Raw genomic sequence first — 27,804 nt, 5'->3', positions numbered from 1 at the left:
AAAGAAACTTTTCCCAGTGTCCATTCTGAACTTCCCCTGGCACAGCTTTGTGCCATTCTTGTGTGTCCTGGTGACTAGGAAGAAGAGGCTGGGGTGCTACAAGTGTCAGCCGGAAGTTCTACGGATGGCTTCAGGATCAAACATGATACAAGGCTTCGAAACTGAAGAAATCGTAATACTTGTTTCTATCTCCGTAACTGAATTGACTTCCAAACCTACCCACAACATTTCGTTTTTCATTTGTCAACCAGCAATCTCTGCTGTTAGAAGGGAGGATGGCAGGGTTGGACCTTTAATAAGTAGACTTTCCATGTAACTTCTACCACACTTTGCAAACCTTCCTATTCCTTGCCAATTGTAAGCTCAGCTCTCCTATAATAAAGCATACTTCTTCTGGATGAACTTTAATTTATAGTTCTTTCACTTCCTCTGTTTTATTCTAATAATTGTTTTTCAGAAGTTTTACAAATAAGCAGGGTCCCGGACATTACAAACAATTGTACAAAGGCCCAGATTGAATAGTTGGGTTTAATTCAGTCTCCAGGCTGAGAGGTTTGCAAACATACCAAACCCTTAAGCTATATTCTTCAGTATGGGACATTAGCAGGATCCCTCAATTGAATTACAGCATTGTATTCCATCTGGGACTTAGTATTGCAGTGTACTTAATATTATACTACATAGGGAGGCGTGAGAGTAATGGAATTTTACAGTAATAAGTTTTTTTATTATTAAATGAATAGTAGACCTACAGGATACCCAGTTAAGTAGCATTACTGGAATTCAAAATAAAGACCTCTTAAAAACATACCTAAAAAATAATCAGTTGTTTTATTTTCCAAATATTATAATGCACTTGTAATATACAACCAACTTCTTAAAGTGCTAAGGCTTTCTCAAAATGTAGAACTTGCTATGGGGTTTTAGCTGGATTTTTTAGCACAATAATTACAATACATTGACAATTGATTTTTGAAACAAAGACTCTTCCAGTTCAGGAAAGTATTTTGGTACGTACTTCTATTTGTCCTCAGTAATACTAAGGTCATGTACATGTGTACGCTTCATTAATCAGGAACTTAATAGATGTTTTCTGAACTGAGTGCTAAAAGTTATTTTTCCTTTTTCATTCTGCTTAACAAATCTATATAACAGAGAGAGGATGGTAGAAGAGCACTGACAAGCAAATAGAAGAAGGGTTAACATGAGCTCAAAATCTGCTGCTTCTCTGCACTGTCTTGGGTAATATCATATCATGCAATTAATATGAAACAAACTAGAAAAGTTCAGATTTAATAGGAAGAAAAGAAGACATAAAATATAGGCAGACACAACAGAAATAACTCCCTATCATATATTTTTCTTTTTAATTAATATTTCATGATCAGTTAACCAGCAGTCTGTTATCTTCTTAATAAGGTAAAGATATTATAACCAATAAAAAATATTTATTGCCACATTTTTATGTTTTAATCAAGGGCAAACTCCTCAACATATTCATTTTTAGCTCCTTCACATAATGAATGATTAAGTTAAAAAAATAGCTTTTTATGCTGACAAGAAAATACCAAGCACTGGTTAGTTAATTAACACAGTGTCCTTTGGAAGTGCGATAAATATGGGAAATAAGGAAGAAATAGAGATAATAATCTGAAAGATATACAGTGCAAGTCAAGTTCTGATTTTACTGTGCTAATAACAGTTTTGTCATTGGCTACATGGTTCAGAATTTTCCCCTTGGTCCTTATGGCAGTGATAGTGTTTGGGGATCTCAGGACTCCGCTGGGAACCACTGTGGCTTGAGGTGTTCCAAAAACACAAACTAGAGAGAGTGCAAGTACGAGCAGTATGGGCTTTAATGGTCAAAATAAAATCTTAATGAGCCCCTAATGCACAGCGGGACAAATTTCCAATTACCAGAGGGTGATAATTGGGCAAATTGAAGTAAGCAGACAAATCCAGTTTGTTCAGATATGAATCTGAACCTTGCTGTAAGCTAAAATAACTGATATGCTCTAACTGGCTTTTATTTCATTTTTTCCTTCATTCTTACTATCACCATGGTTATTACTCAAATAGCTAGTTTTAACCAGCTTCTCAAAGGGAACTTTCTAACCTTCAGGCAAGGTAAATTTATATTTACTACTTCTACTACAACTACTACCACTATTACTGTTATTGCTGCTGTTGTTAATTATTGCACAAATAAATATTCATAAAAAGCAGTAAAAACACCAAATAACGTTTTGTCAAAAGTCTTAAGAAAAACTTGGTCCATGTTTCAAAAAAATACAGTGGACAGGCACATTTCCTGATCTTCCAGGAAGGATTTAACTGGGAAGGATTGAAGAGAGGACTCAGTCTAGAGCCCTTGGCGGAACTACGATCCCAAACACCATGACAAACCAAAGGAGAAGACAAAGATAGGAACTAGGTTAAAAATGAAAATGTGAGAGATACGATGTTGCAAACTTTCTGGTTTCCTGAGGGAAATCAGCAGATAAAGTTCGCAAATCTTGATGCTTTCCTCCTTCCCCTTTCTGCCCTATATAGTAACCCAGTGGCACAGCCAAGACAACACACACCTGCACATCAGGATTTGGGAGCAGCACAGTGCTGCAGAAGCTCATATCACCTGTTCTGCAGCCACAGGCATGGGGCTGCAACTTCTGCCAGAGGGACAGAAGCATGGTAATGAACAGAAATGCCTGACACTCCTGTAAATATACCTGCAGCTTTGTCTGTCAGAGCTATTACAGACAAGTAAACATCATTTTATTTAGTACTACTAACTTAGAATCTTTGCTCAGATGTATTTCCATTTAAAAAAAAAATCTAGTTTGTTCCTATCTAAAATGAGCATGAAATCACAGGCATAATCCTGTATGATGCTCAACAACTCACAATGATTCCTGTAAGTTCCACTTTCCCAGTGAATATATATACAGTGGGATAAGCGCAAAATGTATCACAAATCTTTCTTGCATATCTCTGCATTTACAATGTGCAAGTTTAACTGCTTAACATTTGTCATTTGCCTGCTGTGTCAGCAGCTTATTCTTCTCCCATATTAAAGATTATAAAAATACCTGATGAATGATCAGTTAGGATTAACCCAAAGCCAGACTAAACTGACTTGTACTGCTGAGGAAGTGAAATCATTTTATTTTGATGGGAATATTTCTCCCATTTGATGCTATTCTTACAGATATGAGAAATGTAGAGAGCGTTTCAATAGACTGTAACAGCCCAGTAGTGTATAAAACCTACGATTCTACATGCTAATATGCACCTATTGCATCCACCGATCATATTTGAAATGAGTGCATAACACCTATTAATTATTCACTCTCCTCTCCTCTCCTCTCTTCTCCTCTCCTCTACTAAAACCAGCTCTGAACGTATGCATTACCAATTCTAATAATCTTTGCTTAGCAGCTGGAAAGTGGAAAGCCACAGAGTTTTAAACACACAGCATAAGGTTAACATAGTTCCCCTTTAAACAGAGATAAAATTCACTATTGACTTTAAGGAAAAAAGACAGAATACTGGAATGTTTATGAAAGACCTATGTTATGTTTTATTGCATAAGCAATGCAGGATGCCAGTCTTATTTCTTTTATTTTTGATTCTCAGTTTGTAAGTTGCTGTAATCATCATTACTGGTTGCAGTTGGGTTATACTGGGTTGTCCATACCACACTGCTGAATCTCAGGAAGTACACTCTCATGGTCAGACCCATGGTTTATCTCAGCAGGAACAACTCTCTTTTAAGGGGTGTCATCCATAATTATTTTTAAATACTACCTGAAGTGAAATAAATTCAAGCTGAAATTAATTCTGGTGCAGAAAAAGCATGTATGGCATACACGCTACTTTTGCATTCAAGCTTGGTGCAAGCTATCTGTGCAGGATTGACAGCATCCTTGTTATCATCTAGAGGACAGTCCTTAACAGTCAATCAAAACCTCAAGGTTGAAAGAAGCTGACATAATGCCCATCAAAGTATTCTCATTAAAACTGATTTCAGATTGTATGTCTCCTTGACCAGAATGACTCTGTGGATGTTCATATAGTGTGTAAGGCATTGCTCAGGCAGTTGGTAGCCCCAGTAGCAAATTGTAAAACATTCTGTATGCCCAAAAGGCCAGAAGAATTCTCCTTCGCATTACATTCCTTGTAGGTCCTCTGGGACCAAAGGGATTGGTCTTGTTTCTGTTTTATTAATTAATGAGGGTGATATTTAAATGCCTCTGAGATATTGTTGGTAAGGATGATTTCTACATTAGCTGACTGATTTCAGGTTATACTTTCTGCTACAACCTCTTCTGTTACGTATATATTTATTCTTCCTGTATTTTTTCCTCATGTCATCCTCACCTCTTTGAAAAATATTCCAGTATCACTGAAGTCAAGTTGTCTTTTCAATGGGAGCTTTCTGTAGACTCTACTACACAGCAACACACAATATTCTTCTTTGATACACCATACTTACTACCACATTATTGTACAATGAATCTGTCAGCTCTCTGCGGCTTTGCTTTTATGGTTTGTAATACAAAAAGCATTGTGTTGGTTGTAATTTTGCTACTCTTCTAATTCTGCAGAACTGCTTTTACTTTCTTGAGGAAAAATCAATCATCTCTTTAAAAAAATTTTTTTTTGTTTTTTTTTTTTAATTTGGGGAGGGGGCAAAAATAACAGCACCATATTAACCACATTGTAGTACATAGTAGTACAGAATGGACTTAAAGAATATCATCCCTCTAAACATCCACGTGTTTCCTTTGCTGAGTACATTACAATGTTGTAGTTATACAGCCATAGTTCACCCTCTGGAGTGTCATTTTCCAATCTAAAAAAGAGAATTTGCTTAAACTAGGGCAACTTTTGTGCCACCTAGTGGCCCTTCCTCTCTAAATAACAAATGAGCCTAAGATTTCTTCACGTAAAATTAAGTCTGTAAATACACTGGAAACCTTCAGCAGTAGTAAAAAAAATCTTCTTAATTACGTAGAGTTTTCTTCTTTACCATCTTTTCTTGCAGTTTTTATTTGCCCATTTACCCCTTATCGCTCTAGGCACCTGCCCATGCCTTGCCTCTGCTATGCAGGGCACATAGGGAGAATTATCATAAATTGAAACCTTTTTCTCACTACAGTTCATTTCTGAGTTGAAATCTTTCACTTCCAGTCACATTTCATTTAGTCATTTTGATGCTCACAACAGGTGTGTCCTGAGTTCCCCCTTGTTCTGTTGTAGAAAATAGAACAAATTGTCACCACTCTGTCACTCAGTAGAGATGTCAGTACATAGCAGCAAAGGTGATGAACCTTTCCAAACAATTATACTTTAAGCTGTACTAGCCTTTTAAGCCTTGCTGTCTGAACTCAGTCACCTCCATCTATACTTGGGCACAAAACTGCTGTAGAGTTAACAAGTTCCTAGAAGTTGCAAAGATGGACAGGCTGAATTGGCTTCAAGAAGGAGTTTGAAATGTTAAAAATGCTTGCTCATCCCAAGTCTGCTCTCAAGATTACTGTTGTGACAGTTCTATAACTGTATTGTGCCTCTGTAGTCCCACTGAGATTCTCAGAAACTAAACCCCAGTATTCAGTCTAGCCAGGTTGGCTCCTATCGAGGTACAATTTTTAGTTGTGGATGTTCAGTGCAAGCCTAAGGCTAAGTATAGAACGCTTTCGTAAGTAGCAATGGATAATGAACAGGACATCCATCAGTAGGAAAATTTGTCTTAAGCTGTGTATGAAAGGCTATGCATTTTAGTTATATCATCTCTTAATGACAGAGAGTTTCACAGACTCACTGAGGACCAACCCAACAGGGATGTGTTGCTGGAAATGGGCAGCCTGAGTCATTCCTCCTTGCATTACTGCCAGATTTTCGCCTGCAGTGTCCTGCAGATGGTATCACAACACCATCTGGACGTGACTCAAAAATGCAACATCTAAACAGTGCTTTAGCTTGTAAGAACTAGGTCATGGCTTCTCTCTGTAACTGTCCTTCTAGCACTCACCTGACTGAGAGTCTGATAGATACTTTCTAGAGTGGAACTTGGTAATATTCCTTGAACTGGAAGTTGAAACCCTTTCTTCCACCGCATCCCATGATACTGTATTTGGAAAGGGCCTTTATTATGGTGTTACTCATTTACAAAGACCACTGATTTGAGAAACAGTCCAAATAATAAGGTCCATCAGAATAATTACAAGACTATAAGGCTAACAGTGGTGATATTTGCTCTGCTAATTGTACTTAATTTACTGTGAAGATTTCCAGTGGCTCCTGTTGCTTCGTGTGTACAGAGTTCTGGTTCTGCTGCAGATACCAGGGAGAGAAGATAATCAGTTAGGTAGTCCCATGAGAAACATTACTAAAATGATCCTACATGGCAGGCTTTCCAGTGCCTTTTCAATGCAGCCAACTGTATGTAGTTATGCTGCTTCACTCCAGCACATAAAGAGGGCCCTCCACCTAGAGCTGCTGGGAATCCAGCTTCTGCTCATAAGGTGCAACAGGGAAGCCAGCAAGCTCCACATCGTCCTGGATGTGGATGTCCGTGGCTGGAGTTATTGCACTTCAACATATGGCTTAACTTTGGTGTGCTACATAGTGCAAGCAGGAAGACTTGTTTTGTCTTCTTGTGTATGGCCTTAAACCGGCCTTTCTGATCATGGAAATTTATGGATGCATTAGCCAGGCTTGGAACTGGATGACAGTTTATAATGGATGCTGACAGGTGACAGCGTTAGGATGATTACATTATCTACAGGCCACCACAAGGTGAAGCATATGTGGACAATGCCTAAAAAATTGGAATATTCGTGCATACGTTGTGCTTACTTGTTGCATGGAAGGCACCCATTCTGGGTGTTTCTAGGAATTTCTGTGGAGGGAAGAGCTCACAGTAAAGAAAAGGAAAAAATGACTTGGGAAGAAAATAAAGAAAAAAAAAAGCAAGAAAAGCAGTATAATAAAGCTTGAAAAGAAGACAACACAGTGAACTACACCTGAGCCCAGTTGCCACTGACTGATTTTTAGGCTGATTCCCAAGGAATGGTCTCATGGAAATATTTTCTCTTTGCAAACACATGTGTCTGTCTCCTTCGTAATTTTTCTGTGTACTGGCCAATACAGTAGAATTTCATGAACAGTAGATTGCTGAGAGTTTAAGCATCTTTTACAAGAGCAGGATGGAGGAGAAAGATCCTACTGATATTCCAGTCCAAGAAAAAAACTTCAGTCAGAGCCTATACTTTTGCAGACAGCAAACCTAAAAGATGTGAGTCTGTAAATTGCCAATTCTAGTGCTCATGGCTTTATTTAAATAAATGTAATGTGGAAGCTATCCTTTTGTCGGACCTTTTGCAGGACCTCAGCAAATGTGGCCAGATTCAGCTCCCTGAAATGACCATCAGTACTCTGATTTATATCAGCAGAGCTGACATTAGCTGAACTGTATTTACCTTCTCCCTTCTTCTCCATACAGAACAATGAACCCAAGATATCCAAGAGGTCAACAGTGTTAAAAGCTTTTAATGGATGGACTCATGGCCAGCAAGCTCATCTGACATCTGAGTACGGGCTGGAGAAAATCCAGTGTTGTGACATGTGCCAATTTGAAGGCAGTTGTTAAAGAAGCTCCTCTCAAATCACAAGGAAGATGACAGGAGGTATTGCAGTGAGTAAACCCTCTCCTCTTTGTCTCTTATGCCTGTTACCCATTTCCCATTAGTGAGTCTGACAAGACCCATAATAAGATCACCTGCCTGTTTTTCTTTCCCTTCCTCCCCACACTAGATAGAGATCAGTGCAGGCATGGGGAAGAAAGAGGATTGATTTAGGTGGACCTAAAAAAAGGTGTTCTCATCTGAAACCAGGTGTTCCTAATGCCTGCCATAAGATTTATTACAGTCTGCATCAGGCAGCCCATACTGAGCATTCCTAAGTAATTGGGATTCTGTACTCCAACGACTGATGGGCACTGACCTCTCCTTGCAAGCTCTATTAAGTGTCTGAGCTTCTTTATTCCAGCTTCCATCCCCCAACCTACCTCTTCTGTCATATCCCAGCAGATACTTTATGACATGTTGCCATGCCAGGAAGCTGACATGAACAATATTACACTTCGCCCAGCCTGGGGCTACTGTAAGAAATGGTCAAGTATCCGAAGTTTAAGCTAAGTAATATGGTCTTAATGAAATCATGTAGGCTATGGATCAAAAGCATAACCAAAAGGTAAAAATAATCAAGCGTCTCTACATGCATGCAATAAGAAGACCACAGGAACTTTTCACTGCAAGGTTACAAAAGTAAAAGTGATTTGAAAGGACTGAGCAGAAGAAAATATTTCTCTTAAGTAGTTTTCACCTCAAAATAATTCAGGGGAAGTATTATCCCTTACTATGTAAAATGAGACTGATGCTGTGCAGGCATTTACTATCCTCTGACTAGCGCAGAGATAAAATATTTCTTTACTTATTGTGATTTTAATTGGAAAATTTGCTTTCATTTTGAATCCTTTTTTGGTGCTTTTTGAACTTGCTGATTCTGCTAAATCTTTGGTTCAAATGGAACCAAGATCCCATGTACGTCAAGAATATTGACTATTTGACAGTAATAGCATAATTCTGTTGAACTCCAGTAGATTCCTGTTGACCTCAGGCTGACCACTGGCTCTCATTGAATATCATTTCAAGATTTTTATTTTTTTTCAAGTCTGCAGGTGTAGGCCCATTTCAGTAGATGCAAGATATTCTTCACATCTCAGAGTCCAAGCAAGGGCGGTACTTTATTTTGCTATTTTGCTCAATAAACAAGAAAGAAAGATTACAGACTGAAAGAATGAGTATTCTTTCCACAGCTAATATAGTTCTCTCTCTAACAAAACAAAATAAAGCAACAAGAGCAATAAAAGCTTTTCAATCTTTAAATTCTTATAGAAATAAGGCCCTAAACATGCATGTCAGATGTCGTAGATCACAGGTCTGTTAGCTACACACTGAATTAGAGTGGTTAGAAATTCTCCAAATTCAGCTCTTCAATTTTCCAAACTGTATAAAAAATTCAGAATCTGTTATGAGGAAGACAAAAAGAATTTCCACAAATCTGTTAACTTTGTTTCTGCTATACTTTGGTTTTCATAATGCTCAGTTCATCAGAAAATGGTCATTTACTCTGGGCTAAACAGTATATTGATAAAATGTCAGAATTTAAAAGGTTGGCATTTGGCTTAGCGAGGGGAAATCACTGCTGTTTTTGTTCAGTAGTAAATAGCTTTCATTTAACTAGCGAGTTTTACAACAGAGTTTGTGCTATGTTTTTTAATTGTTAGAGGAGAATGCATTGCTCTTATGTACCTTCAGTAGTTCAGTGTGCACTAAATGCCCATGTTCCTCTAAAATGTTCTTAACTGTCACAGGAATATTTCTAAATTTCACAGCTGGTCTTCACTGCCCTTGAAGTGGCCACATTCCAGGCTGCATCTGGTCAAATACTATCCATATCATGATTCATCTTTTCTGAAGCCAAAGAAGTCTGAAATTCATGTGATATTTTCCTCTTTGTCACCACCATGCTTTTTTTCGTAATAAATGCAGAAAATAATTGCAAGTGCAATGACAAAATCTACATGATAAAGTTCTGTAGTTAAAGGCTTTATCATCAGTTGTAAGTAAAACACACAGAAGCTTTTCAATTATTGATTGACTTACTATTTTTCAAACCCTAATGTATTCTGATGACAAACTTTACAAAAATATTTGTAGATAGAATCTCCTCTTTGCTCTATATTGTGCAGTTTATGCCAAATGGAGCACATGGAAACCACTTCTGCAGCAATCTCAAGAAAGAGAATGTATGAAAAGGAAAGCATAAAGAAAATGAAAAAATAATGGCTTAAATAAATATTTTGAATAAATTCTCAAGTACAGTTCTTGCAGTAAAAACAAACCTATCAGTGATAGGTCAGAATCCTGGAAGAATCCTGCACTGATGATCAAAACTGAATACTAATTGAAGAGAAATAGATACTTGTAATAATTATGTGTAAGAGTTCATGCAACAGGCAATATTCCATAGGCATTATGCAATTCCCCCTTTGGAAAGGGAAAAAAAAGTGGACTGTCACATCTTTGTAAGGTCATGTAAATTTCAAACATACCACTAGCAACAATACTCTGCTTCTTTTTATCAGTACTCTGACTGGGGAAATACTTTGTCCTCCTACTTCAGGATGAAAGTTGCACCCCTCTAAAAGGTGACCTGAGAACTTCTTCAGTAAAGGTCAGTGCCTGTGAACACACAGAGTTAGTTTAACTCGGTAGGAAAAGTGGAGATATACCTGAGGAAATTTGTCTGTGATCCCTCCCAACTTCTCAGATTTGAACTTCACCTTCATGGTGAATAATAATGAGCCATCACCTGCAGATCCAAATAATTTGCATAACTTTATTGGAGTTCATCAGTGAGACAAAAGGGAAGCATATCATTACTTGTCTCTGGAAGCTGCTGGAACTGAAAATTGGGTTTACACAGCAACAATTCATGGTATCATTAATCATCAGTTAAAGGCACAAATATGTATGCTTTGATATATTCATGGAATTGGTTTCCATTTGTCTTTTTTCTGTCTAAGCCAGAAACACCAGACCTTACACTTTATATTAGAAGTAACATTTTGCTGAATGATATACATCTAATCTACCTGCACCAGTAAAAGTGGTTTTGCTGAATTCTACACGAGACACTTAGATGGAAGAGATGAATGAAGCAACAGGAAGTAATCTATGCCTGTTAATAACATTTACATTAATACTTTTACCCACCTGACATTAGTGTCATTATCATTCTGTTGGCATTCTAAGTCACACTTTCACAAAATCCTGAAGTGTAGGGCAGTTTTGAACTCATCAAAACTATTTGGACATCTTCGGTATGAATGAATGCCAAAAGCAGTTAACTTTGAAGTCTAATGGGTATTTAACACCCCATCTTGGTGCAGACAGACTCTGACATGCTGATTTACCTGTTACAACTGATTAGCATTTTGATGTTCAGGAAGATATCAGAAGGTTAAACTCAATTAACCAAAAGGAATTCTTCAAAGACTGATCTTTTGTTCATGGCAATCATCCTGTGGATCTTATTTAAAATCAATACTATGATCAAATAGCTGTGTGAATCCTTATGTTCCCTGCACAGAAATGTTAAATATTATCAAACCAAAGATATCCCTAGACACAGTGTGTGCAGAGAAGTAAGTTTTTATAAAAGTGGAGCTTGTTTTGGATAGGTTTATGTGTAGACTATTATTAATGTCTATGATATCCTTTATCACATTTTCTATATTGATTTTCTCAGGTAAATTTGTTTTCTTCAGTAAATGTATTGTGTAGGCAACATGTTCCAACTTCATATCATAGGCTAACATCTGACCACTAAGTCCTATACAGTTCCTCTAAGATACAGCTTTATGCTTTATGTATGTCAGTGATAAGCCTATTGTGGAATTTAGTATGCAAATGAGAGTACCAAAATAGAGAATATAAATTCCTCGCTTGGTTACTAAGATTAGAATGCAAACAAATAGATGCTTATTCTATCTGCTGGTCTGAACAACATCAAAGTGGAAATTTTCATTATTTTGTTAGAAACATAACTGATGTGAAAGAGAAGGCACTGTATACAGATTAATCTAGCTAGACCTCGCCATGTTATTTCTGTCTAGAACATGTTCTTAAAATCATCACATATTCTAGATCATTTGAAATCATGCAACACTTCTGCCATTTCTATCTGCAACCAGAATTCATTCAGTGTCCCTTTCTCCTCACATTAAAATAATGTTAACTGGAAAAAGGCAAAAAACAAGTCAAAAAGGTATAGATCACAAAAGATTAATAGCAAAAGTACAACTCTGGATTTCAGAAGAGCAGGCTTTGGCCTTTTCAAGGATCTCCCTGGAAGAATCCCAGGGATATGGTCCTGGAGAGAAGGTAGATCCAAGAGAGAGGACTGATTTTCAAGGATTATCTCCTCCAAGCTCATCCCTACAAGAAGAATCAAGAATGCACTTTCAAATATAAAAATAAAAGTTTACAAGAGGTAAAAGCAGGGACCAGGAGGAATATACAGACACTGAGTATGCAAACAAGGGGTAAGAAAAGCCAAAGCAAGCCCCCCAAATTTATGTTTGGCAATGGATGTGAACAGCAAGGAAATTTCTTTAAGTATATCAGTGGCAAAAGGAAGATTAGGGTCCACTGCTGAATGAGGCAGTTGATCTGGTTACAAATAACATAGAATAGATGAAGGTACCTAATGCTCTCTTCACCTCAGTTTTTACTGGTAAGACTGGCCTTCAGGAACCTTGGGTTTCTCAGGCCCACAGCAAGGAAGATCCAATGGAACAAGCCTGGGTTAGGGAACATTTGAAAAAAAATGGACATACACAAGTCCATAGGATGGGACAAGATACACCCAGCAGGCTGGTCAGTCTCACTGCAATCCCTAAGCAGGTGAAGTAGCAAATTCTCCAGCAAACCATTTCCAAAAACATTGAGGACTAAAAGCATGGATGTATGAAGAAGACATGCTGAAACAACCTGATTATCTTCTATGATGAGGTGATAGCTTGGTGGATGATAGTTGTTGTTTATCTTGGCTTTAGTAAGAGTTTTGTCTGTACTTCCCATAACACATTCATAGACAAATTGATGAAGTGCAAGTTAGATAAATGGACAGTGACATGTGCTTAGGAACAGCAGAAAAGTAAGGCAAGAAGGGTTGTGTATCAGTGACACAAAGTTCAATTGTGTGGTTGTGCTGTCATTCAGAACTATCAGTATAAGCTGGAGAAATGGACTGACAGCATCTTCACAAATTTCAGCAAAGTGTAAAGTCCTGCACCTGGGAATGTATAACCTTATGCAAAAACATAGCAGCTGGAAATTAGCTCTGCAAAACAGATCCTGGTGGACTCTGAGCTGATCATTAGTAAACACGGTGTTCTTGTAGCAAAGAAAGCAAGAAATCTTGTGAGCTGCATTAGGCACAGCATTGCCAGCAGGTTGAGAGACGTGATGCTTCCACTCCACTCACCCCCACTTGCCCACATCTGGAGTGATGGGTGCAGTACAAGAAAGACTGGAGCAAGTACAGCGTATGGCCACAAACATAAGATTAAGGATATCAGGAGAGGGTGGAAGAGAGCTTGATTAGATGTTCTTCAAAGTCTACTTCCAATCTTGACAATAAGATGATTCTGTGAAAAGCTATAATACTTCTGTTGTTCAAGCAGTAACAGTAAGGGAGGATTAAAACACCGTAGAGAAGTCTAGGGAATTACTTCAGGTAACACAGTAAATAAACAAGATTCAAAACCTTCCACTGTGTCCCACATTTAAACATAAAATTTAGTCACAAAGGAATATTGTTGAGAGGAAAATACTGATTTTTATTTTATTTTAAACAATTTGTTCACTGAGAACCATGCAGTTATTTACATTAACACAGATAAAATAGGATGGTCTCAACTTACTATCTGGGAAAGGATTATTGTTCCCATCTAGCAACTGGAGAAATTAAGGCATACTGGCATTCCTGAAATCATTTATCACTCTTTTGGGGAATATAACACAGATTTCCTGACTCCTCTCCAGGAAAGACCTGCAGTGAACATTTGGCTACACTCATGTTGCTGTAGAAACATTTTGCTTTCTGGCAGGAAAACACTCTCTTGTTCCATGGCCTTTATAAAGTTTAAAAGAAGTGGTGACTTTTTCCTATGTTTCATGCTGAGAAGGGAAGAAACAAACTTTTCTTTGAGCTGACCTTTAGGAGATGTTGTATTGCCTCAAGCCCTATCATTAAACATAGCAGTGAACTAATGTTTATGATATAATGTTAAAAAAGGCATCTAAACAATAGGAATGCCTCTTTACTTCTCTGCTGCACTCTGATGTCATAAAAAATTATGTATGTTGTCCAGGATCACTTAATATTTTGAATGTATGCATATATTTTATGCTTATAGAAGAAATGTACATTATTTATAAACATCTCTGGATGCTCTAAAAGTTGAAAGCATCTCGTTAGTACTTGTAGCAAGCAAGCAGGAACGTGTGCCTGTGGCTTCAGCATTGTTCTGTCTCTTTAGATCTCTTTTGATCAGTAAAAGTTGAGACCCCACTTTTCCTTCTATACATAATAGAGCATGGAGGTAAAAAAGAAGGTATGAAAAAAATATTTTCTTCTGTCAAATAATAAGATCTCATCTTTTGATTTTTTTTTTTTTGTTGCGTTTAAGGCCTGTAAAGTAGTGACCTCGTTGCTAAGCAACTAGGATGCCTAGGCCTCAACCCTGGTGGCTGAGATGGAAAAAGGTCAATTAATGTGGCAGGCCTGTCCTTATCAATATGCTACCGTGGCACCAACTTTTATTTCTTTACAGTAATATATCATAATAAGTTTTCTAGGTCTTTATACTGTGGTTCTCCTTTTGAATAAAAGCATAACTAAGACTTGAGGGTATGTCTGATATAACAGAAAATGTAACCATAAAAAAAGAAACCCAGAATAGAAATCATCTGACTGCTGACTATCCTGCTGTGCTGCCTGAGGCAGTTACACATTTCCATTGAGTTATTTTATGATCAGGCCAGTATGTTATTGAAATATTATCTCTTTAGCCTTTCTCATTCTGATAAGAAATGACAGGCTCTCAGAACAGTAATACACATGGAGAACAAAATATGGAGCTGTGGAGAAAATTCTGTTGGGGTAAGGAACAGCCGCTTGAGCATATTTGTATTAAAACTTCCTCACCATTCCTGTGCTGGGCCTTAAACAGCTGTCCTGTTTTCATACTGGAGTGAGCATCAGAAACCTTAACTACCACTACTACTACCACCACCACAACCACCACTACTACTATAACAAAATTTTGTACATCAGTTTAGCAGTATGAACCGTTTTCTCCATGGAGAGTCTCCTTCATCTGGAAACATGACCAAGACATTACTGGCAGTGTAAGACACAGGCTTGTGCAGCTGGTACTGGAACAAGTTGCTAGAATGAAAACCAGGGAAAAGAATTCTGAGTAAGTTCCAGGTATTTAACTATGTATTAATTCCAGCAATCAACAAGGATTGCATCTAGTTAAGGATGGAGGTTTCCATGGGTTATCCTTACAGGTAAGATAGAAGGGTGGAGGGACTTGGTCGGGCTCTTCATTAACACTGTTAGGATACCCCCAAACTATTCTCTTTGCAGGGAGTTGTGCCAGAGGATGTGTCTAATCCCACAGCTACTGCAGAGAGACACTTTGTTACTGTCAAAGTAACTAAAAAAGATTGAAAGAAATCCAGATTGCAGCCTTTGATATCTTATTGCAGTCAATGCATTATTTCAGGTGCATAAATACTACCTTGTTAATTACTGTTCATAGTCAAGAATAAAAATAAAGGTCTCACCCTTAGCTTCAAAAGTATGTCTATCCCTTCTCTTCTCCATGCCTCCTACCAAGAGAAATGACTTGTTTTGCAAAATTCATCCTGACTTTACATTAATGTGAGTGGAGTCCAAGCCTACCGTTGTCACTCAGCTGCAGGCAGTGGGATTAGATACCCCCTCTGTTCTTACACCCCATGTTCCTGACCTCCAACTAACTTGGAGCGAGGACTCTCAGTTGTTCAGGCTGGCTCCCTTGCAGTTATGATGCTCATGTGTCTTTTACTTCCTTGTTTTATAGCATTAATGGAGAAGCAGATGTTGCCTTCCTCCCTGCAAATGCTATACAGTGAATCATCTTAGCCTCTCTGTAAAATTTTAACTTAATGGAGTCCTGGCATTTGTGATGAGCTGAGGAACTTAATTTTATAGAACAACCTATTGAACAAGCTGTTCTTGGACATTCTCATCTCAACTAAATGTTAAAAGTATTAAAATTCACATTAGCACAAGAGGAAATTTTGCATGGGTAATCCTTTAATACAGTGTTTTATGGCTCTATTAGCTGCACAGCAGCTGGTGACATGATGAATTTAAACCATTAAAAAATTCAGTAAGAGGTTTAAAAGTCAGCTTTTTAAAACATAATCTTGCTGCAAGGAAAGAGAACTTCTCCTCAGGGCCAGAGACATGGTGAGTTCACAGTGTGGCAGGTATAGGAAATACACCTGCGTGACAAGCTTTCATATGCTTATGGCTTCACACCTAACAGAGAGCTTATGGTGATGAGAAAGAACTCAGGAGTGTAAGGGAATTCTTAAGGAGCATGTTTAAATAATGCATCTGTCCAGCTTTCTCTCTACCTCCCTTTATTTTTTTCTGCTAGATAGTTTAGTACTGTAGAGTTAAAAGGTCACCTTTCAGGTTCTTAAATGTGTATTCCATGCAAAGGCCACACAACAAGAACTATTTACTTCCCACTTGAAGATTTACTACTGGCCAGAAGCTGGGAGAGCTAGAAAATTCCTCTATTTGCCACATTAGAGAAAGTACAGATTTCTGGAAAAAAAACAAGACCACATTCCTTTTTTCTTCTTTTCAATACAAAGAAAGATGTCACTAAGTTTATATCACATATGTTTTGTGTATAAATGTATATGAGGCCACAGCATTGCTCAGTTGTCATTTTACCATGATAGTTACTACTCTTCTTGAATAAGCTCTTAAAACCACATAAGTTTTGTAAAAAAATGAACTTCTGTTTTATCACTTTCATTAAAAATCCTTGTCTTTGCAGATGCAAGACATGAAAACATAAATTAAATTCTTGCAGGCTTGTAACCTAAAAAATTAATTAAAAGTACTTAAAAATTATTATAATTATTTAAAGCTGCATGACTGTTAGAACATTTTAACTATTTTTGAGCCATTTTCCAACACATTTGGTGGTGCTATTATCATATATCCTTAGTCTTTGCTCTGGAGCCCTCACTTTATGAAATGAGACTATTTAAAACTATTTTACCCAGATTGCTTTCGGTCATGGTTTCCTCATACAGATTTTTCACCAACATGTACATTCTCTTGGATGAATTATTTTGCCATGCACTCATCTGTTACAAACTTATCCCGGTCTGACATCTGTCAGTATGGCTACTACAGTCGCTATGACCCCTCTCCAGAGTCATTCTAACAATTTCTAATGTAACAGTTTAATATTGACTGGGTATGTGTATAACTGAATTCATCTTTTTTTTTTCTTTTTTTTTTTTCTTTTCCTGTTTACTGCTCACTAATTTTGATGAAGAAATATGCTTTTATTTCTTTACTATGTGGCTGGTACTTGATATAATTTTCAGAGCTGCCAGCATACTTGAAGATATTTTCAGATATTTTCAGATGCCTGCAACTCTTCTGAAATGATTTCAGAAGTGAATGCCTTGCAGATGAGAAATGCTTTGCAGGAAATAACCTGCTAATAACAACGACTTTGTGGTATGGCAAGTGTGTAGGGTGTAATGTTTTTATCTGGCAAGATGAGATGAATTAGAGTTATCATGCCTTGTGCTTAAACAGATTCTGCTTCAAAAAAATCACATGAATAAGCATAACTCTTCTGAAAATGGGTGGGGATGTCAGGAAATCACAGTCCTGGGTCCACAGAAGAAGTGGTAGCTGGGAAAAGGCAGAGGTCCGTGTACACAGTACAAAGAGTACTGGCTGGCTGAGGGAGATTTAGGAAGGAAAATCAAGTGAAATACTGTATGGGATGAAACAGGCCATTAAGCAGAAGTTTTGAGGATTCTCTGGGTTTTGATTAAAAAAATCTAAGCATTCTAGCTGTTTTTTCCCCAACATTCACCTTTGCTACTTTTCCATGGAGAGATAGCAAATGTGTTACAAATCAATTCCAAACGTGTTTATTTGATAAAATTAATTGGTAAATTTTATTATTGTATATTTGATTATGATCTATAATATACTGTTATAGACTGTAAAACAATAAGGGGCACTTGAAGTAAATAATTAATCTGATCTTTCACTGATCCAACTACAGCAAAAGCAGGGTCCTATAGATTCACATTGCCTTAGAAAGTGGCTGAGGTGAAAGTGAGAAAGAACTGTACAAAGACATTGTACTCAGACAGATTTAAAAAAAATAAGGGAAACAATTTTTTGTTATTCTGTTCATTGCATGACATAATTGTATTTGATTTTCCTCTATGGGAATTTGTGATTCTTACATTTCATCTAGGTACATATATAGATAAGCTATTTTTTTTCATTTTTTATTTTTATTTTTTTTTAATCAACTTGATAGAAAGAAACTTAGTACAATCACTAAAATAAAACACAAACCAAATCAAACCCTAACCCAACATGAAGTCCATTCAAATCTGATCTAATTAAAGGCACATCTACATATTCAAGTGCATACTATTATCTGTTAGTTATGACCACATTCAAAAGTAATTCATACATAAATTCACTATTTGCAGCTGCTTTATGTACTCAATCCAAAAGGTCAGGTAGTATGGCAGCATCATCCTCACATTTGTAGAGAACATTCCAACAAAAAACTGTATATAATGTTTCATTACAGCACTTCACAGTGTCTGAATTCAGGTGAAAGGGAGTACACCACCACAGTATACTATGAGACTGGTATATATAGTTTTTCACTCAGAGGGTGGTGAAGCTCTGGAACAGGTTGCCCAAGGAGGCTGTGGATGCCCCATCCCTGGAGGCATTCAAGGCCAGGCTGGATGTGGCTCTGGGCAGCCTGGTCTGCTGGTTGGTGACCCTGCACACAGCAGGGGGTTGAAACTAGGTGATCTTTGAGGTCTTTTCAATCCAGGCCATTCTATGATTCTATGATATGTAATAACCAGAAGCCATCTTCTTGGCTGTCCTTGACAAAACACTAACAATGAAAAATAATCTAAAAAACCTAAAGAGATCAAAATCGGAACCTAAACCTGTTTAGAACCACACTTGCTCCTGAAGATCTCTGACATGCTTAAAATCTATTTCCAGATAAACTGGTGTGAAGGTTACAACACTATCTGAGAGAAAGCACTGTCCTTTGTCTTCTCAAGTGCTCTGTCCAGAAGGTATCAATTTGCACATCTTTTTTGGTTTGCTGATTACAGTAGGGTGCAAAGTAATCCACAACCCACAAGCCTGGATTAAAATTCTTTCAGCAGAGTAAGTCTTTCAGACTTACTACAGAAGTCAAAATTTAAATTCTAACTATGCTACATCACCTCACGCGGGATAATTAGTAAAGAGAGAAATAACTTATTTGCCCTTTTAAATTCATGAAACTTGCTATAACACAGCCTTAGCAATACACTATATTTACAATTAGATTTGTCAGAATAGCACTGGCTGGCAAACTTGATGCCTTTTTCCTTGCTACAGTGTGTATTACAGATGTCTGATTTATATACATTCAAATGATTTACTGTATTTCACACTTTCAGTACCAATGGCTTACTTAAGATTTTTATGCAGGTGAGCAAGGAACGAAGATCTAGGGAGCCAGAATAATAAGTTCACATATTGCTTTTCATATATATTTAAAAATATGCATGCAATCATATATATATAAACACTTTTGCATTTAAGAACAGTGAAAACGTGATAAATAATAAATTAATGAAGGGACTTAACACCTCTCAGAGATAGGCATTGTTGTACTCAGCCATGCATAAATATCAGCAAATATCTTATAAAAGGTAGGTTCTTCATGTTTTTGTTGTTGAGACACAGTTTAAAGTGTTTATAGCACAAAAGTATGTGCCCATAGGAAATTTCTGAAAGAATGCATTATACTGATTATAATAACAAAATATTACAACCTCTGTTTTATTGCTACAAGCTACCTGATAGGAATAATATTTTAACCTTTCCCTTGCTAATGTCATTTACCTTTCTTCTAAGTTGAGGTTAAATATTCTTTTATATTTTACATTTGAACCGTGTTCTAATTCAGTGTGACAGTTTTGCCTGTTTGACAACTCCGTTTTGTAGAAGAAAACAGTATGAATATTGTGATATAAATCAATAGCAGAATTTCAGATATACTTAGGTTGCCACTTAGCCAGTAGTCTAAAAACATTCTTTAATACAAACAATCTCTTTAAACTTTATGCAAAAACAAAGTAATGGCTTTGTCAATGTCTAAATCATCTCTGTGGACTGCATCAACAGGGGGACTCTGAAAGGCAAGACGAATGTGACTGTTCACAGTTTTGTCCTATTCTGAAGTGGAACAGACACAGTTGTAATTACTTATGCTAGTGATTGTAGAAGAGATACCTTAATCTCAAAAAGCCTCAAAATCAAAGTATATTAATTGGTATAAAAGCTAGAAAGATTAGAGTACAGCAAATCAGTGTTTTCAAAATTTATATTTGCTGAAAGTATCTGCTTTCATTTACAATGTCAATTTGACTTTAGATTGATGTAAGCTTTACAATGGTAAAGTAGTGCAAAAAGCCACATATGAAGGGAGGAATAAGGGATTTAAATTACGAGGCTTCTTTCTTAATTTCATCACTTTCAGTAAGAGTTTAAGCCTGTGCAGCTAATATATACAATTTCAACCATATCTACCCATTACCTGATCTCCTATTGGACGTTCTACTGCAGGTGTACAAGCAGTGAGTAACAAGGTCAGTAATGCACTTTCTTTCCTCTTTCAGCCTTCAGACATTCTTTATATTAAGTTAACCTCTCATGTATTTTTCCTGGAGCCCTAGCTGGAAAAGTATAATTTTTAAAGGAGGTATGGATGTAGTTTATGTTGGCTAGCTAATTAGGGCTCTGAAAAGCTGTTTTCCTTTGGGAAGAACAAACAACAAACCAACAGTGAGAAAAAGGATTTTTTAAGTTGTCGAGAAAAGCCACAAAGGTAATTCAGGTAAATAAGAAGTACCCTGGGAATGGATCAAAAAAGATGTGGAAATCTTGCACCTGTGAAGGGGCTAACAAAGCGAGTAGTGAAAAAATGAGACCTGACATGTGTGTCATATGTCAAGAAGACAGAGTAGATAACAAGAACTGACATGTAAGAAGACGCCTTTGTCAAATTGCCAGAAGTTCCAGGGCTGGGGACACCTTGCTAAAGGCAGATGAGGTTGGAAAAGATGAATGCACCATGCCACTTTTCAAAGGTCAGGACTGCAACAGCATGAGTGAACCCTTGCCATGGCTGCCACACAACCTCAATAGAGAAAGAAAACTTTCATTCCTTCTTGGAACAAAAAAAAACTGTAAGAAAATCTAATAATTAGACTATTACAGGATAGTCAGTCATTTAACTACTGAAAATCGGGGGAGACACACTCTAATCTCATTTCACTTGAGAAATCCGATTGCCTTTATTGGCAGAATTTGCACTACTGATGGGAAATCTCTCATTCTGACTTCAAGAGCAGTTGTTCTCTTGCGGCCTGATTCATTAAGTTAATGGGACACTTTCTCTTGAATCCTCTGAGAATAAGATCCGTGCACTGATAAATCTCAGTAGTTTCAGAAGTTTATCTAATCAAAGGTGATCTGAATGTCTTCCATCCAATTACTATACCAAAGACAATCAGTTTTATAATACTTCTAGATACCGCTTTTTCAGCTGGATCCATCAAGCCAGGAGAACCAGTTCTTTGTACTTTATTCTCCATCTATATTCTTGCCCATTGTTCCTTCCAACTCAGAATAAAAAGAAGGCAAAGAGTGCAACAGTATTTTTCATTTTTATTTTTTTGCCAAATTAAAGAAGCGGGTTTAGAGTTTGGGAAAGATTCAAGGCTTAAAGTCATTTTGTCAAGATTACTGCAACCATTCTCAGGTTCTGAACCCCAGAGTTCAAGATCCCTTTCCGTGAAAATCCAGCGTTTTCTCCTTTTCTGTGATATTTTTTTTCTCCCAGATACTGCTGTGTTGCTCCCTCACTCTTTCCTCACAATTATTGTTTTTCTATGCTTCCTGATCCTTTGTTTCTCCTAAACAACTAATACACGTGGCAGTTTATCCCATTTGTTAATTCAGTTCTATTATCAGGCTTGCGGGCCCTTCTGTACATTTTTAGCACCTGTGACTTCAGAATTAGACAGCTATGCATGTCTGAGACACCCTCTCTAGAATGGAAAAAGGTCAAAGTGCTCTTTACACAATAATTCATTGTCTTTACATTTCAAACTATGATCAAGCCTGATGCTATGTATTTTACAATGTTTAATGTACCCACGTGGTATTCAGGAAAGGTCTTGCAGTAATCCTCATTTCATCAATGGAATTTCAATCAGGAAAATTCCACCTGCTGTATACTTGGCAAGCATTGGTGATTAGATTGTTTTATGTACACAGCAGTTCAAGAGAAAATAGCTAAAATTGGTATATAAGCAGTTGCACTGTTTACAGGAACTAGGTGCAGACTTCGTGGTTCTTTGTCATGATGTCTCAGATTGTTTGTCTTTATCTGCAGCACAGTTTTTCTTGAGAAACACTGGAAATTAGGTATTGAACACAAACAAAGGGAGGGTTCCTTGTTTAATCTGGCTGTTTTGCCTGCAAGGTATCGAAGGGGAGAAGCAGGTATAATACAAGAAATCATTATACAGCATTGGTCACTGCTAATCTTTCACATTTCAGTGCATCTAATGGAGACAAGAGATGAAACAGCTAAGCGAGTCTAATTTACAATAGGCAGCCTCACTGGGGTCATGTGTTTGGCCTGACTAATTGTCAATGTGTTAACAAGGCCTGCATTTAAAGAAAGGGGGAACAAAATGGGTAAAAGCCAAAATTTACCTTACTAGGAACCAATGAAAGCAAATGTTCCTAGTTCCATCAAGGGCATTTCTTCCATTAAATGAGTGCATAGGAAAGAGAGACATCGTTCAAGTACAAGGGTTCAGTTTGCAGCACGCCACAAATCAGATTTCATTTATCAGGCCTACAGATGACAGGATATCACCAAATCCCTGGAGAGTCATATTCATTAAAAAGAAATCTTAAGTAATTACAACAATTAATTGACTTGAAACAGTTTCGGGTGGAGAAGGTTTACATAATTCATTTGCCAGACAAAACAAGCATTATGAAGTCAGGGCAACGTATTATTTAGAAACATCCTCCCTTTCCTGTCCTCTTGAAAAGCATAGAGTAACATCAAACACCTGGAGAGAACTAACGTGGGCAAACTGACAAACAAACGACAGAAACTGGGTCTCTACAGCTATAACTCTGCAGAGTTCTGCAGAAGGGATATTTTCTCACTAACTAGCTCTTACTTGAAGACATTCACCCATTTCTCTTGTGTTTACTGTAAACAGACAGAGGCTTTCTAAAAATTAATTATGTAACAGCAGGTTTGGGGAAAAAAGGCAAATGAAAATCCTTCACACAGCCGCCATACAAAAATTATGTATGTCTAGTATCAAATGCAGCCTGAAGGTTTCCTCCAGGTTGCGAAGAATGCAGGCATACATCCAGGTATTAATAGAAAACAGGTACAGCAATGAGATTTCCAAAGTACTCCAAACTTTAAGAGTTCAGAAAGTTCTCTAATTGCTCAGACTGTTATTTAACAGGTTATTTTTTCTGATGGTGGCCCCAGTTGCAGTTCATTCTCTGCACATACATACCAGCATCTTTGGGGAAATGAAGGAAAACAGTCACACTTCACAGAATGTATTTTCAAAAATAACAGCCATGGTAAAGTGTGTGTCAGAAATGCTGATTATTAAAAGTATCTGAAGTCAATGTGTAGGCATGCAATTAATTTATCGTATCGTTTCACTTGAAGAGCAAGACAAGTATATTATTGTGAGACTTAAAAAACTCGTTTCCTGTATCATTAACTAAGACAAATCTGCAACTCTACCTAACAATCTGGAAATGCCCAATTCCAATGATTAATGAAACATGGTAGCAGCAAACAGATTGACAATAATTAGTGTCCATATTTGGAGAGGAAGAATGCCATGTTTTTAACTTGGCTTTTGCAGGCCATCTCAATTCCCCAGTTACGGGCCTCTATTATCTGCCCATAAAATCCTATCACTAACAGAAATTCTTGTTTCATTTCCAATTTCTTCCCATGATAACTAGAAGAAGAATTAAAATCTTATTTCTGATAGTGCCATACACTGTGAGAGTCAGTGAAGAGATACCATGTTTACCAGCTGTCTACGATTTTAGGAGTCAAATTTCAGATATGTTCTGTCTTATTTCCAGATATTATGAATATTCTTCAAGCTTCCTGCCACAATGAATAAATCTCACACATTTCTGAATTATGATTTGCAATATTTTACATGTGTACAGACTTGCAATGGTTATCGAATCTGGCTTATGTGAATTTTATTACATACATTATACAAGTACTGCATGTCTTTTTTTCTTATCATCCAGTTAGTCTATATCCATCAAAACAAGGTAACAATAGATGAATCATATTTTCCTTAAGTTTTGATACGAGTTTTGGGTTTAATGCATAATTCATAAAGACAGACTAAATTTTGCTGGTGTATACTGGCAGGACCAAAGGGAAAGTTAAAAATACAAGAAGTGTGTTTATCGCTGACTCTGAATAAGATATAAAAAAACACTATCCATGTTATTTATGAACTTTCCACACAAGAAAGAGACAATAAACCCATCACAAGGAAGAGATCATGGTGGCAGCAATGATTAATGAGATGATAAGTGCAAGGAAAAAAAATGATTACTTCCTACTGTACAACCATCAAATTCTGCACAGTGTTTTTTCAATGTAGTACACAGTTCATGTGCTGGAGCTTACAAACACATTTTGAGACGTATGTAGATGCATTTTAGTAGCGGAGATAATCTGCATACTAAGTTTCAGATCATTAGAAATTCAGACAACCAAGAAATAAAAGCTACTAAGCCTCTGATTAGGTAAGCAAGAAAAGTAAAGATCTTACCGATTCAGGAAAACGAACTTGACCTCTGATTGCAGATTGCAGCCAGCAACTGGGCCTGTTTCCCACTGAGGTGGGTCCCACCTGGAAGAAGCAGGTGCACTTCAGTGCAGGACTGTGCCCTGGGATATTCTGCAGCATTTGTCTGTCAAAGTCCACTTTAAAAAAGGGAACGCTTCCCTGTAACCCTAAACTATCTTATCCTGTAAATCTAAGCCCAGATACCCCTTGACATGGAGAAGTGGCTTAACACTGCATTTCTAAAGCACTTTGCTTCTTTCCCCCTATAAAGTTCAGTACCTTTTCACTATCTTCCCATTCTCCAGCCTCAGGAAACATCTCAAGGCCTGCATCATCTGGAGAGGGCCCCATACGCCATTCAAGATATAAAAAACACAGGATGGCCTCTGAAGCTGGAGATCACATAGGAGCCCAAACCCTGCAGGGACCACAGCCAAGCTCCACTCCCCCTCATGGCTGTTTGTCCAGCTCAGATCCCAGAGCGACACTCAAGATGGAGGCAACTCTCGAAGGGGGCTGTCATGTTCCCCTCAGCCCCACAGGAGACATTCTTCCCCTCAAGCAAGGGGTAGGGGTGTTGTTCAGGGAACTGAGATTGCACACAGAATGTATCTTCTTGCAAGTTCATTTTCCCCAAGACAAACCTGGCCTAAATGTTTTTACCTTGCTGGACATGGCTGGGCCTCAGTGCCAAATGTGCACAGTCTACCCATTTCTTAGAGGCCTAGTATGGAGACAGAGCCCTGCCAGCACAAGTCCTGAGAGATCTCTACCTCTACCTCTACCTTACTGCCATAATGCTACTTGCCTTTTTTGTTTAGAAACAATTTAAGTGAAGTGAGCTTTAAGCCTCAAACCTCCCACTGCCGCCATCTTGGAGCTCCTCAGCAAGCATATGGAAGGTAAAACTTGTGAGAAGTGATACCTTCCCTTTGTTACTCATGCTAATTTCTTACAAAGATACGATTCTCTTATAAAAGAGGAAGGTAAAACTGAAAGAATACAGTTGAAAAATACTAACTTAAGTGTTCAGTAGCAGAAATGACATTGATGTGACATTTGTATGCCTGTTTGTGTGCATATCAAATATTAGCACTAGGAGTTGTGTGAGGTGTGGGCTATGCATGTGGTGGACTACATCTCCAGATGCAGTAAATCAGTAAAACCATGCAACCGGTGAACCTATGCTGATTTACCCTGTCTAAGAATCACCTGTGCATGCATGTATATGACAGAAAAAGTGCTGGCAACACTCTACTTTAAAAATGTAATCAAATTCATCTATCTGTACCCACCTGGTATGAATACAGACTGTAGAAAATGCATGGAAATATATCTAATTTTCTTTCTGTATAGGGAAAATGATTTCTAGTTTGAGTTATTAAGACTTTCACAAATTAAAATGAAGGAAAACAGGACAGGGCATTTTTATGGGTTTTGGCTTTAAAGCAAAACCAAACAGAACAAAGGCCTGAACAGGAAAGGTTCTTTTTGTGGAGAAGGACCTAAGCTAGAAACCATTTCAGGAGGTTTATATACAGCAGTGTGAAGTTTAGAGTGCAAGTTCAGAAGTTTTACTTACCCCCGCTGAAAGCAAATTGAATTTATTCCTCATTTCACCTCCACACTTGTTAAAAAAACAGAAAGCTTTTAAAAATGTGCATGGACTGAAAAGCACAGAAAATCAAAGCAACACAAAAAGAACAAAAATAACTTCTTTCAAGTATACGTCAAATCTAACAGAAGGATCAGCTACTGTAAATCATTGCAACTCTTTTGACTTGCAATATCAGTGAATGTGGCTCTCTCTGTATTTCTACTAAAGACACAGCAATAATGACGAAAAATTGCAGAAATGAATGTTGAGATTTTCCCATTTTTAGAAGCATACTGCATTAATCTAAAATCCTTTGTATTCTATAGAAGATTCTAATTGAATCTATAGGTTTTGGATTGCTGTGTTCAAGCTAAGCATGAATATACAGCCATTTTACAAACTTTAAAAAAAAATGGTGTTTGTAATGGAATTGCTGACAGATCTTTAACCATAGAAGTGCTAGCGGGAGTCACTATAATATTGTAAATAAGGTGAATAGGCTCTTCTTATCTCATTTCACAGCTGAGCAGTGTATTGCCAGATAAATCAAATCAGGGTAAACGGCTTCATCTAATAAACTGGGTCAACATATAATGTATTTGTCCAGGTTTGCACTTTCATTGATTCTCATTTGATTTAAGAAGAGATATTTCAGTTTGTGTTTATAACATTTTTAAATATCTCTTTTCTCCTTTCTCTAGAGAGCAAGCAAGCAAGAGAGAGACAATGTAAGTTGGTAGCTTCACAAAAAATGCCTGGTTTTCTGTAAGTTCTGCTTTTCATTTTTATGCGTTTGGGAAAGGATGGGGGTGGAGGATGAGAGAGTAACTATCTCTTATCTGCATTTTCTCAATAATGTTTTAGTGATGTTTGCTAATGTATCATTCATTAACCATCAGCCACTATAAAAAACATAATCTATCTCACAAAGTGGACATTATTATCGCATTAAATCATTTCACAATATACCTGAACGGTTCCACATGAGGGGCCTGGCCTGACTGAGCTCAAATGCCTTGGGGGCAAACTCTTCAGCAGTAATGAGATACGAGGTCTGTCTGTGATGAATATGATATTACTCGTGTCAGTGGCTGTGGACTGCACCCAGAATATTTCTTCTTACAGTTTTTTTTTTTTTCCCCTTATTGCAAAGGAACTCAGGCAAAGCACTATTAACCCAGTAAATGAAGCTCTAAAGATCACAGAGTGTGCCCATTAGTCGACAAGATTGTGACTAATCCAATTTTTCTTGCAGGGAGCAAT

The 27,804-nt window shown here is 37.4% G+C and overlaps 1 long non-coding RNA gene across 2 annotated transcripts in view; it reads right to left on the bottom strand.

Moving 5' to 3' along the window:
- LOC116216422 overlaps positions 1 to 25,008 on the bottom strand; it is an 84,074-nt gene extending 59,066 nt beyond the window's left edge. For both annotated transcript variants that reach the window (XR_004159134.1, XR_004159135.1), the window contains exon 1: positions 24,927 to 25,008. This is a non-coding gene — a long non-coding RNA (uncharacterized LOC116216422). The remainder of the gene's footprint in view (positions 1 to 24,926) is intronic.
- Between the last annotated feature and the right edge of the window lie 2,796 nt (positions 25,009 to 27,804).

Source organism: Meleagris gallopavo, chromosome 3, assembly GCF_000146605.3.
Source record: "Meleagris gallopavo isolate NT-WF06-2002-E0010 breed Aviagen turkey brand Nicholas breeding stock chromosome 3, Turkey_5.1, whole genome shotgun sequence".
In the NCBI taxonomy this organism is placed as follows: Eukaryota; Metazoa; Chordata; class Aves; order Galliformes; family Phasianidae; genus Meleagris; species Meleagris gallopavo.
The sequence above is the reverse complement of the archived record's forward strand: the minus strand, read 5'-3'. Positions and strand labels throughout refer to the sequence as shown.